Source organism: Pleurodeles waltl, chromosome 5, assembly GCF_031143425.1.
Source record: "Pleurodeles waltl isolate 20211129_DDA chromosome 5, aPleWal1.hap1.20221129, whole genome shotgun sequence".
Lineage (NCBI taxonomy): Eukaryota > Metazoa > Chordata > Amphibia > Caudata > Salamandridae > Pleurodeles > Pleurodeles waltl.
Genome location: NC_090444.1, coordinates 497223080 through 497235306, shown reverse-complemented (window position 1 = coordinate 497235306; position 12227 = coordinate 497223080).

The following is a 12227-nucleotide window of genomic DNA, read 5'->3' as shown; positions in this document are numbered from 1 at the left end:
CCCTCACATTTCTGTGGCAGAAAGTTCTGGAATCTGAGAGGAGCTACAAATTTCCTTCCACCCAGCGTTCCCCCAAGTCTCCCGATAAAAATGATACCTCACTTGCGTGGGTAGGCCTAGCGCCGGCGACAGGAAACACCCCAAAGCGCAACGTGGACACATCCTAAATTTTGGAAAAAAACAGAGGTGTTTTTTGCGAAGTGCCTACCTGTAGATTTTGGCCTCTAGCTCAGCCGGCACCTAGGGAAACCTACCAAACCTGTGCAATTCTGAAAACTAGAGACCTAGGGGAATCCAAGGAGGGGTGACTTGCGGTGCTCGGACCAAGTTCTGTTACCCAGAATCCTTTGCAAACCTCAAAATTTGGCTAAAAAAACACATGTCCCTCACATTTCTGTGGCAGAAAGTTCTGGAATCTGAGAGGAGCTACAAATTTCCTTCCACCCAGCGTTCCCCCAAGTCTCCCGATAAAAATGATACCTCACTTGCGTGGGTAGGCCTAGCGCCCACGAAAGGAAAGGGCCCAAAACACAACGTGGACACATCACATTTTTTTATAAAAAGCAGTGCCTACCTGTGGATTTTGGCCTGTAGCTCAGCCGACACCTGAGGAAACCTAGCAAACCAGTGCATTTTTGAAAACTAGAAACCCAGGGGAATCCAAGATGGGGTGACTTGCGGGGCTCTGACCAGGTTATGTTACCCAGAATCCTTTGCAAACATGAAAATTTGGCCCAAAAAACACTTTTTCCTCTCATTTCGGTGACAGAAAGTTCTGGAATCTGAGAGGAGCCACAAATTTCCTTCCACCCAGCGTTCCCCTAAGTCTCTCGATAAAAATGGTACGTCACTTCTGTGGGTAGGCCTAGCGCCCACAAAAGGAAATGACCCAAAACACAACGTGGACACAACATATTTTTTCACAGAAAACAGAGGTGTTTTTTGCAAGGTGCCTACCTGTGGTGTTTGGCCTGTAGCTCAGCCGGCCCCAGGGGGGGGGGCAGAAATGCCCTAAAATAAATTTGCCCCCCCAACCCCCACCCTCCCCCGCCGGGAGCGACCCTTGCCTACGGGGTCGCTCCCCCTGCGTGACATTGGCACCAAAAAACAAATCCCCGGTGCCTAGTGGTTTCTGCCCCCTTGGGGGCAGATTGACCTAAACTCTGCCAATCTGCCCCCAGGGGGGCAGAAATGGGCTAAATACAATTTGCCCTCCTGGGGAGCGACCCTTGCCTGATGGGTCACTCCCCATCTCTAAAAAAACAAACAAACAAAAAAAAAAAAACACAAAACAAAATTTGCCCTGGTGCCTAGAGGTTTCTGACCCCCCGGGGGCAGATCGCCCTAATAATAGGCCGATCTGCCCCCAGGGGGGGCAGAAATGGCCTAAAATAAATTTCTCTCCCCCCAACCTCCACCCCCCCCGGGAGCGACCCTTGCCTACGGGGTCGCTCCCCCTGCGTGACATTGGCACCAAAAAACAAATCCCCAGTGCCTAGTGGTTTCTGCCCCCTTGGGGGCAGGTTGACCTAAACTCAGCCAATCTGCCCCCAAGGGGGCAGAAATGGCCTAAATACAATTTGTCCCCCAGGGGAGCGACTTTTGCCTGATGGGTCGCTCCCCATCTCTAAAAAAAAAAACAAAGAAAAAAAAAAAAAAATTTTTTTAAATTCCCCTGGCGCCTAGAGGTTTCTGCCCCCCCCCCCCCGGGGGCAGATCGGCCTAATAATAGGCCGATCTGTCCCCCGGGGGGGCAGAAATGGCCTAAAATAAATTTGCCCCCCCAACCCCCACCCCCCCCGGGAGCGACCCTTGCCTACGGGGTCGCTCCCCCTGCGTGACATTGGCGCCAAAAAACAAATCCCCGGTGCCTAGTGGTTTCTGCCCCCTTGGGGGCAGATTGACCTAAAATTGGCCAATCTGCCCCCAGGGGGGCAGAAATGGTCTAAATACAATTTGCCCCCCCCCCAGGGGAGCGACCCTTGCCTGATGGGTCGCTCCCCATCTCTAAAAAAAGAAACAAAAAAAAAAAAAAAACACAAAAAAAAAAATTGCCCTGGCGTCTAGAGGGTTCTGCCCCCCCTGGGGGCAGTTCGGCCTAATAATAGGCCGATCTGTCCCCCGGGGGGGCAGAAATGGCCTAAAATAAATTTGGCCCCCCACCCCCCCCCCGGGAGCGACCCTTGCCAACGGGGTCGCTCCCCCTGCGTGACATTGGCGCCAAAAAACAAATCCCCGGTGCCTAGTGGTTTCTGCCCCCTTGGGGGCAGATTGACCTAAACTCTGCCAATCTGCCCCTAGGGGGGCAGAAATGGGCTAAATACAATTTGCCCTCCTGGGGAGCGACCCTTGCCTGATGGGTCACTCCCCATCTCTAAAAAAACAAACAAACAAAAAAAAAAAAACACAAAACAAAATTTGCCCTGGTGCCTAGAGGTTTCTGACCCCCCGGGGGCAGATCGCCCTAATAATAGGCCGATCTGCCCCCAGGGGGGGCAGAAATGGCCTAAAAGAAATTTCTCTCCCCCCAACCTCCACCCCCCCCGGGAGCGACCCTTGCCTACGGGGTCGCTCCCCCTGCGTGACATTGGCACCAAAAAACAAATCCCCAGTGCCTAGTGGTTTCTGCCCCCTTGGGGGCAGGTTGACCTAAACTCAGCCAATCTGCCCCCAAGGGGGCAGAAATGGCCTAAATACAATTTGTCCCCCAGGGGAGCGACTTTTGCCTGATGGGTCGCTCCCCATCTCTAAAAAAAAAAACAAAGAAAAAAAAAAAAACATTTTTTTTAATTCCCCTGGCGCCTAGAGGTTTCTGCCCCCCCCCCCCCCCTGGGGGCAGATCGGCCTAATAATAGGCCGATCTGTCCCCCGGGGGGGCAGAAATGGCCTAAAATAAATTTGCCCCCCCAACCCCCACCCCCCCCCGGGAGCGACCCTTGCCTACGGGGTCGCTCCCCCTGCGTGACATTGGCGCCAAAAAACAAATCCCCGGTGCCTAGTGGTTTCTGCCCCCTTGGGGGCAGATTGACCTAAAATTGGCCAATCTGCCCCCAGGGGGGCAGAAATGGTCTAAATACAATTTGCCCCCCCCCCCAGGGGAGCGACCCTTGCCTGATGGGTCGCTCCCCATCTCTAAAAAAAGAAACAACAAAAAATAAAAAACACAAAAAAAAAAATTGCCCTGGCGTCTAGAGGGTTCTGCCCCCCCTGGGGGCAGTTCGGCCTAATAATAGGCCGATCAGTCCCACGGGGGGGCAGAAAAGGCCTAAAATAAATTTGGCCCCCCAACCCCCCCCCCCCCCCCCGGGAGCGACCCTTGCCTACGGGGTCGCTCCCCCTGCGTGACATTGGCGCCAAAAAACAAATCCCCGGTGCCTAGTGGTTTCTGCCCCCTTGGGGGCAGATTGACCTAAAATTGGCCAATCTGCCCCCAGGGGGGCAGAAATGGTCTAAATACAATTTCCCCCCCCCCAGGGGAGCGACCCTTGCCTGATGGGTCGCTCCCCATCTCTAAAAAAAGAAACAACAAAAAAAAAAAAACACAAAAAAAAAAAATTGCCCTGGCGTCTAGAGGGTTCTGCCCCCCCTGGGGGCAGTTCGGCCTAATAATAGGCCGATCTGTCCCCCGGGGGGCAGAAATGGCCTAAAATAAATTTCCCCCCCAACCCCCACCCCCCCCGGGAGCGACCCTTGCCTACGGGGTCGCTCCCCCTGCGTGACATTGGCGCCAAAAAACAAATCCCCGGTGCCTAGTGGTTTCTGCCCCCTTGGGGGCAGATTAACCTAAAATCGGCCAATCTGCCCCCAGGGGGGCAGAAATGGTCTAAATACAATTTGCCCCCCAGGGGAGCGACCCTTGCCTGATGGGTCGCTCCCCATCTCTAAAAAAAAGAAACAACAACAAAAAAAAAACACAAAAAAAAAATTTGCCCTGGCGCCTAGAGGTTTCTTCCCCCCCTGGGGGCAGATCGGCCTAATAATAGGCCGATCTGCCCCCAGGGGGGGCAGAAATGGCCTAAAATAAATTGCCGTCCCCCCCAGGGAGCGACCCTTGCCTAAGGGGTCGCTCCCTTTGCGTGAAATTCACGCAAAGAAAAAACTCCCTGGTGTCTAGTGGTTTCTACCCCCCTTGGGGGCAGATTGGCCTCATCAAAATAGGCCAATCTGCCCCCAAGGGGGGCAGAAATGGGCAAAATATAATTTTCCCCCAAGGGGGGCGACCCTTGCCTAAGGGGTCGCTCCCCACCAAAAAAACAAAAATGAAAAAAAAAAAAAAAAAAAAAAATGGTCCCTGGTGCCTAGAGGTTTCTGCCCCCCCTGGGGGCAGATCGGCCTAATAGTAGGCCGATCTGCCCCCAGGGGGGGCAGAAAAGGCCTTCCCGAAAATATGCCCCCCCTGGGAGCGACCCTTGCCCAAGGGGTCGCTCCCTTTTGTCAATAACAATAAAATAAAAAAAAATCCCTGGTGTCTAGTGGTTTCTACCCCCCTTGGGGGCAGATTGGCCTCATCAAAATAGGCCAATCTGCCCCCAAGGGGGGCAGAAATGGCCAAAATATAATTTCCCCCCAAGGGGAGCGACCCTTGCCTAAGGGGTCGCTCCCCACCAAAAAAAAAAAAAAAAAAAAAATGGTCCCTGGTGCCTAGAGGTTTCTGCCTAATAAGGCCGATCTGTCCCCCGGGGGGGCAGAAATGGCCTAAAATAAATTTGGCCCCCCAACCCCCACCCCCCCCCCCGGGAGCGACCCTTGCCTACGGGGTCGCTCCCCCTGCGTGACATTGGCGCCAAAAAACAAATCCCCGGTGCCTAGTGGTTTCTGCCCCCTTGGGGGCAGATTGACCTAAAATTGGCCAATCTGCCCCCAGGGGGGCAGAAATGGTCTAAATACAATTTGCCCCCCCCAGGGGAGCGACCCTTGCCTGATGGGTCGCTCCCCATCTCTAAAAAAAGAAACAACAAAAAAAAAAAAACACAAAAAAAAAAATTGCCCTGGCGTCTAGAGGGTTCTGCCCCCCCTGGGGGCAGATCGGCCTAATAGTAGGCCGATCTGCGGGCAGAAAAGGCCTTTTCAAAAAAATGCCCCCCCTAGGAGCGACCCTTGCCCAAGGGGTCGCTCCCTTTTGTCAATTTCAATTAAAAAAAAAAAAAAAACCCTGGTGTCTAGTGGGGTTTCAAAAGCCGGATTGCAAGCAATCCGGCTTTTGAAACCCTCGGAGGGACTTCAAAGGGAAGGAAATACTTTTCCTTCCCTTTGAAGCCCCTCCGGGCCTCCCATCGATTGAAAGAGAAATGCTTTTGCATTGCGACAAGGGAGGCCCCTGTGAAACATCAGCGCGCGCGCGCGCGCGCGCGCTGACGTCACAGGGGGGGTTGGGGGGGTCGGGGGTGGAAGGGGAAGGTCTTCCCCTTCCATCCCCGACTTGGGGGGGGGAGGGGGGTGCACGGGGGGCGCGCTACCGCGCCCCCAAGTTCCCCTGTGCCATGGACGAGATGATCTCGTCCAAGGCACAGGGGAACTGTAGCCTTGGACGAGATCATCTCGTCCAAGGCACAGAAGCGGTTAAAACACAATCATTCACCTCTATTTTAGTTTTAAATGCATTATTTTTTTCTGTTGTAATAGTGTTTTAGTTAAACTTGTTTGGCCAGAATTGTTTTTTCTAATTACTTCATAATCCATAGTTGCCAGGGGCTAACCCTAACCCCCCAGGAACAAGTTTGGTTCTAGGTTCTCTACCACAGAGAATTCTGAAAGGAGGAACATTTGTAGTAGTGTGAGGTGTTGTTAGATATACCCAAATTTTTGCATCTAGACATTTCTCTATGTCAGTATTGAAAGAAATAGCTGTCTGATTACCTTCCTTAAGAATGCGATTGGCTCGCTCCACTAAGCCATTAGAAGATGGACTGTAAAGAGCAACTTGCAAGAGTAATACATCTAAATCTGTCATGAATGTGGTCATTCCTTTTGATATCAGAATATGTTTAAAAACAAATATATGGCCGATTTTGTGTTGGGTGACTTAGCAAAATCATAGTAGATCCATTTAGAAAAGTAATCCACTAGAACAATTAAGTGTGGTTGTTGTCTATGTAAAATAAGGAAGGGACCAGAATAATCTAAAGCTACTTTTATCCAAGGATATTCAGGCATTTGTGCAGGAGATAAAGGTTTGTGTGTAGTTTTCCAAAGTTTGTCTGAAACAATGCATTCAGGGCAATGTTCAACTGATTGGGAAACTGCTCTGTCCATACCTGGCAACCAAAAACTTTGTTTAAGTTTCTTAACAGTTGCTGATATTCCTAAGTGTCCCTTATGTGCTATTGTATATAGACACTTTCTTACTGCAGCAGGAGGAACAATTACAAATTATATCTTTGTGTACACATATTTGATTTTCAACTCAGATGCCACTTGTGTAAAACATTTAAGCTCCCCTGAAAGAGATTTATCTGAAGGCCAACCAACATTTACGTAATGAAGCATTTTATTCAATACTTCATCCTTATCCATGACATCCATCCATTCTTGTTCCAAAATGACACCTTCACAAATAGAAATACAATCAATTACTGCTACGACACATTCATTCTCATTAGTATTTTCATTGAAATAATCATTCAAAGGTAACCGAGACAATCAGTCATCTTGCTGAAACTTTACCTAATCCACTACTGCCTAGTAGGAAAACAAGTGGTTTATGATCTGTAAATACGTCAAACGATGTACCCCCGAATATAAGTTTTAAAGGTTTCTACTGCCCAAGCACATTCAAGATCCTCTCGTTCAATGGTACTGTATTTCTTCTCTGCCTCACTAAGAAATCTAGAAGCAAACACTACTGTATTCTCCTTACCACCATCCCACTGTCTAAACACTGCTCCCGGACCCTTTAAGCTGGCATCCACAGATATAAGGCATTTCTACTGTGGTTGATATTGTTGTAACATGGGCGCATTAATAACAATTTCCTTCACTTCTTCAAAAGCCTGATCTACTTTTGCAGACCATTCAAATGTAGTTCCTTTTTTAAGTAAGGATGTTATGTTTGTACTAAAATAGCACACACAGGAACAAAACTTGCATAGTACTCACAAAGTCCCAAAAATGACTTATGTGAGCCTTTGTCTGTAGTAGGAGGTACCATTTTAATAGCTGCTAAACTGCAAACCTTTGGTTTTATTCTCTTGTTGGTAATTGTGTGACCTAGGTATTCTACTTTTTGTAGCATAAACTTGCATTTGTTGAAATGTACAGTCATACCACAGTCCTTCAAAATTCTGAACACTTTTTGTAACATTACAAAATTTTCTTCAGCTGTTCCTGTGAACACTAAAATATCCTCAAGGAAAGCCTGAATTTAAGACACATGGACAAACAAAGTATCCTTAAGTCTCTGAAAAATACTGGCTGCAGATGCCAGGCCAAACAGCAGTTATAAGTATTTGTATGCACCAAATGGCGTCACAAAGATGATTAAAGCTTGCAAATGTTCACTTAGGGGCATTTGGTGGTAAGCAGAATGTAAATCTATTGTAGAAAAGTATTTAGCATTGCCAATATTAGCCACCATCTCCTGATTGTGTGGCAGCGGGTGACAGTCTACAAGTATATTCTGATTCAATGATCTGAGGTCAGCACACAGCCTCAGATCTCCTGAACGTTTCTTTCTCAAAACAATTGGAGAAACCCATTCAGAAGAATCAGTAGGCAAAACAACTTTTTCATGCATGAATTTGGCTAATTTTAAGACATAATTTAAATGTGGAAGAAAGATTGGTAAATGGTGCCATGGGTAATGTTGTTATTAACTTTCATAAACGTGATCAGGTTGAATTCTTAGCTATAAAGTTTGATCAGAGAGATGTTTTGAAACGATTTGGATGATGTGTGGTACGCTTTTTGCTTACAAAAGCTATGTATGTTAAATGAAAACAGCTTCCAGTTTGTCTAGCATATGTTGTAACAATCCACACGTCTCCAGGTTAATTGTTGATGTTGCATTCATAAATATTGGAATTACAGTTTTTAACACTTTGGGTGCGGGCGTCGGCCACTGGCCGAAGCCCGCACTACCTCCCTGGTGCGGGTCACGACCAGTGGCCGACACCAGGGAGGTGGTTAAAAATCGTCTGGTGCAACTCAGATGCCACTTGTGTAAAACATTTCAGCTCCCCTGAAAGAGATTTAACTGAAGGCCAACCAACATTTACATAATGAAGCATTTTATTCAATACTTCATCCTTATCCATGACATCCATCCATTCTTGTTCCAAAATGACACCTTCACAAATAGAAATACCATCAAATACTGCTACGACACATTCATTCTCATTAGTATTTTCATTGAAATAATCATTCAAAGGTAACCGAGACAATCAGTCATCTTGCTGAAACTTTACCTAATCCACTACTGCCTAGTAGGAAAACAAGTGGTTTATGATCTGTAAATAAGTCAAACGATGTACCCCTGAATGTATGTTTTAAAGGTTTCTACTGCCCAAGCACATTCAAGATCCTCTCATTCAATGGTACTGTATTTCTTCTCTGCCTCACTAAGAAATCTAGAAGCAAACACTACTGTATTCTCCTTACCACCATCCCACTGTCTAAACACTGCTCCCGGACCCTTTAAGCTGGCATCCACAGATATAAGGCATTTCTACTGTGGTTGATACAGTTGTAACATGGGCGCATTAATAACAATTTCCTTCACTTCTTCAAAAGCCTGATCTACTTTTGCAGACCATTCAAATGTAGTTCCTTTTTTAAGTAAGGATGTTATGTTTGTACTAAAATAGCACACACAGGAACAAAACTTGCATAGTACTCACAAAGTCCCAAAAATGACTTTTGTGAGCCTTTGTCTGAAGGGGGAGGTACCATTTTAATAGCTGCTAAACTGCAAGCCTTTGGTTTTATTCTCTTGTTGGTAATTGTGTGACCTAGGTATTCTACTTCTTGTAGCATAAACTTGCATTTGTTCAAATGTACAGTCATACCACAGTCCTTCAAAATTCTGAACACTTTTTGTAACATTACAAAATTTTCTTCAGCTGTTTCTGTGAACACTAAATATCCTCCCGGAAAGCCTGAATTTCAGACACATGGACAAACAAAGTATCCTTAAGTCTATGAAAAACACTGGTTGCAGATGCCAGGCCAAACAGCAGTTATAAGTATTTGTATGCGCCAAATGGTGTCACAAAGGTGATTAGAGCTTGCAAATGTTCACTTAGGGGCATTTGGTGGTAAGCAGAATGTAAATCTATTGTAGAAAAGTATTTAGCATTGCCAATATTAGCCACCATCTCCTGATTGTGTGGCAGCGTGTGACAGTCTACAAGTATATTCTGATTCAATGATCTGAGGTCAGCACACAGCCTCAGATCTCCTGAATGTTTCTTTAGTAAGCGAATGCCTTCACACAACGCGCTTCGAGTTGTGTGAAGGCATTCGCTTAGTAAAGACATTTGGATCACGCATTGGTGTCCGAGTATTCTCCAAATAATTGGAGGAAGTGTGGACTTATATATGTGGTTGCTGGAACCACACTTGGACCGCCCCGCAATTGAGCCTTGGTTTTCCAGCAGTCTTGGGTGGTGTTTTATATATATAAATATATAAAAGTTTTTTTTTTTTCATGTGTTGTTTTCTGGGAGCCACAATTGGCCCCCCAGGGAAACCACACATATATAAAAGATAAATATATATATATATATATATATATATATATATATATATATATATATATATATATATATATATATATCTGTCTTTTGTCTAGTGGCAGTTTTGATGACATAAAGTAGCGCAGATGGTTTATTGTCCTGCTGCAAAGGATATACATTTATATGTATTTAGCTGACTGTCGAACTGGGTGCCACCAGCGCTAAAGGCTGTGATGATGGGTATGTGGTACGGTGAAGTAATACTATCTTTTTTGTTTTTTCCAGTGTCTTCAGAGAATCTGCTGAATTGGAGAAGAAGCGAAGGTAAGGTGACTACATTTCCTATTGGACACATACCCAGTAGCAATTTTGTGACTCTATCTGCCTTCTACGTAGGCTAGTACTCTAGAGGGACAGTTTAGCCAGTAGTAGAGATGGCGTCTCGTTGGATGACTGCTGCTAAAGCCCTAACTCGGGTTATAGATGACAGCTCTGATGTAGGATCAGAGACTGAGACAGCAGATACTGAGACAGCATCTGAGGGAGAGGACAATGGGGTAGAATGTGGGAGTGATTTTTCAGTCGGCGGAGTCCCATCTGACGACACCTCTTCCAGTGATTCTGAAGGAGAGGACGACGACAGCCGTGCTGTCCCTTCGCAAGCACAATCTGTGCAGCGGGACATCATCGGGTTAGTCGAACCCAGAGAGCAGGTGTATGCGGCCACAAGCACAGAGAGAGTGCTCTCTTGGCAGCCCCCCTGTTTAGTTCAGCCCCAAATTCCACCTTTTACTGGTGACGCTGGATGTAAAGTCGATACAGCTAACTTTTTGCAAGTCAACTACGTCCATCTATTTTTGGATGTTGACTTCCTTCGGGAAATTGTGCAGCAAACAAATTTGCGTGCAGACCAATTTCTGAGGAAGCGTGGGGGCACCCTAGGGCCCCGTTCTAGGGCACACCATTAGACTCCCACTTCGCTGGCGGAGTTGAAGATATTTTTGGGCCTTACGCTCAAAATGGGGTTAGTGCGGAAACCCACCTTGCAGTCCTACTGGACGACTCGCACGGTTTGGGTAACCCCCATCTTCGCACCATACATGAGCAGAGATCGTTTTTTGCTACTGCAGCACATGCTGCATTTCAATGACAATTCTGCTGCTTTGCCCCGGAACCATCCAGACCATGACAGGTTGTTCAAAATTCGGCCTGTCGTGGAACATTTGTCTGCCAGGTTTCCAGAGATCTATACTCCTGGAAAGAATATAGCAGTCGATGAGTCCTTGATCCTGTACAAAGGACGGCTGCTTTTCAGACAGTACATTGCGAGCAAAAGAGCTCGCTATGGCATAAAGCTGCACATGCTGTGTGAGAGCTCTTCTGGCTATGTGTACAGCTTGAGAGTGTATACAGGGAAGGACTCTACTCTAAACCTTGTAGGTTGCCCTCCCGCGTTAGGGGTCACAGGTAAGATTGTATGGGAACTTGTTCAGCCACTTCATTACAAAGGTTATAACCTTTATATGGACAATTTCTATACAAGAGTAGAGCTGTTCAGTGAGCTCTACAAAGCTGGCACTGTGGCCTGCGGTACAGTTCGTTGTAACCGCAAAGGATTCCCGCAGGAGCTTGTTTGCAAGAAGCTCCAGAAATCCCAGAGTACTGCATTGCGTTCTAATGAACTGCTCGCAGTCAAGTTCTTAGATAGATGTGATATATACGTGCTCACTACAATTCATGAAGAGAGCACTTCTCCCATCACGGTTTGGGGTCAGATGGCCGAAGTCCACAAGCCCATCTGTATACTTGATTACAATAAGTACATGGGCGAAGTGGACAAGAATGACCAGGTTCTTCAACCGTACAATGCTTGTCGTAAAACTTGCACTTGGTACAAGAAACTGTTTACCCACCTGATTCAGATGGCAACATATAATGCGTATGTTGTTTACCGTCAGACAACCACAGGAAGGCTCATGACTTTCCTTGACTTCCAGTTGTCTGTAATTGAAAGCCTCACTGCTGTTACAGAAGCAGCAGCAGCCTCCACCTCATATGTTCTGGAGGATTTGGCAAGGCTGCAGGATCGACACTTTGCTGATCGCATTCCTAAAACACCGAAAAAGGATCGTCCATGTCGTAGCTGTAAAGTGTGCTCGAAGCATGGAAAGTGGCAGGAGAGTCGGTATTACTGTCCCCAGTGTCCATCACAACCAGGCCTCTGTATTCCTACTTGCTTTACGTTGTATTATACTAAAGCAAAGTTCTGGGAAATCGACTGAGGTTGAGCTGCCATTGGGTAATCCTTTCAGTGGCAGTGCATGGATACCAAACGTCCATGGGGCACTGCTTCGTTAGGCAAGGAGCCACAGAATTTTACTTCATCATGGACTTCCTTTTGGACTGCTTGAGAGCTAAATCCACTGTCAGAACATGGACGGTGTTCTGTTAAATTAACATGCATTATATTCCCCCTACTGCATATACTAGTGGACAGAACATATGCCACATTGTCACGGCGTACCCTTTCTTCACCAGCATGTCTACCTTACTTTC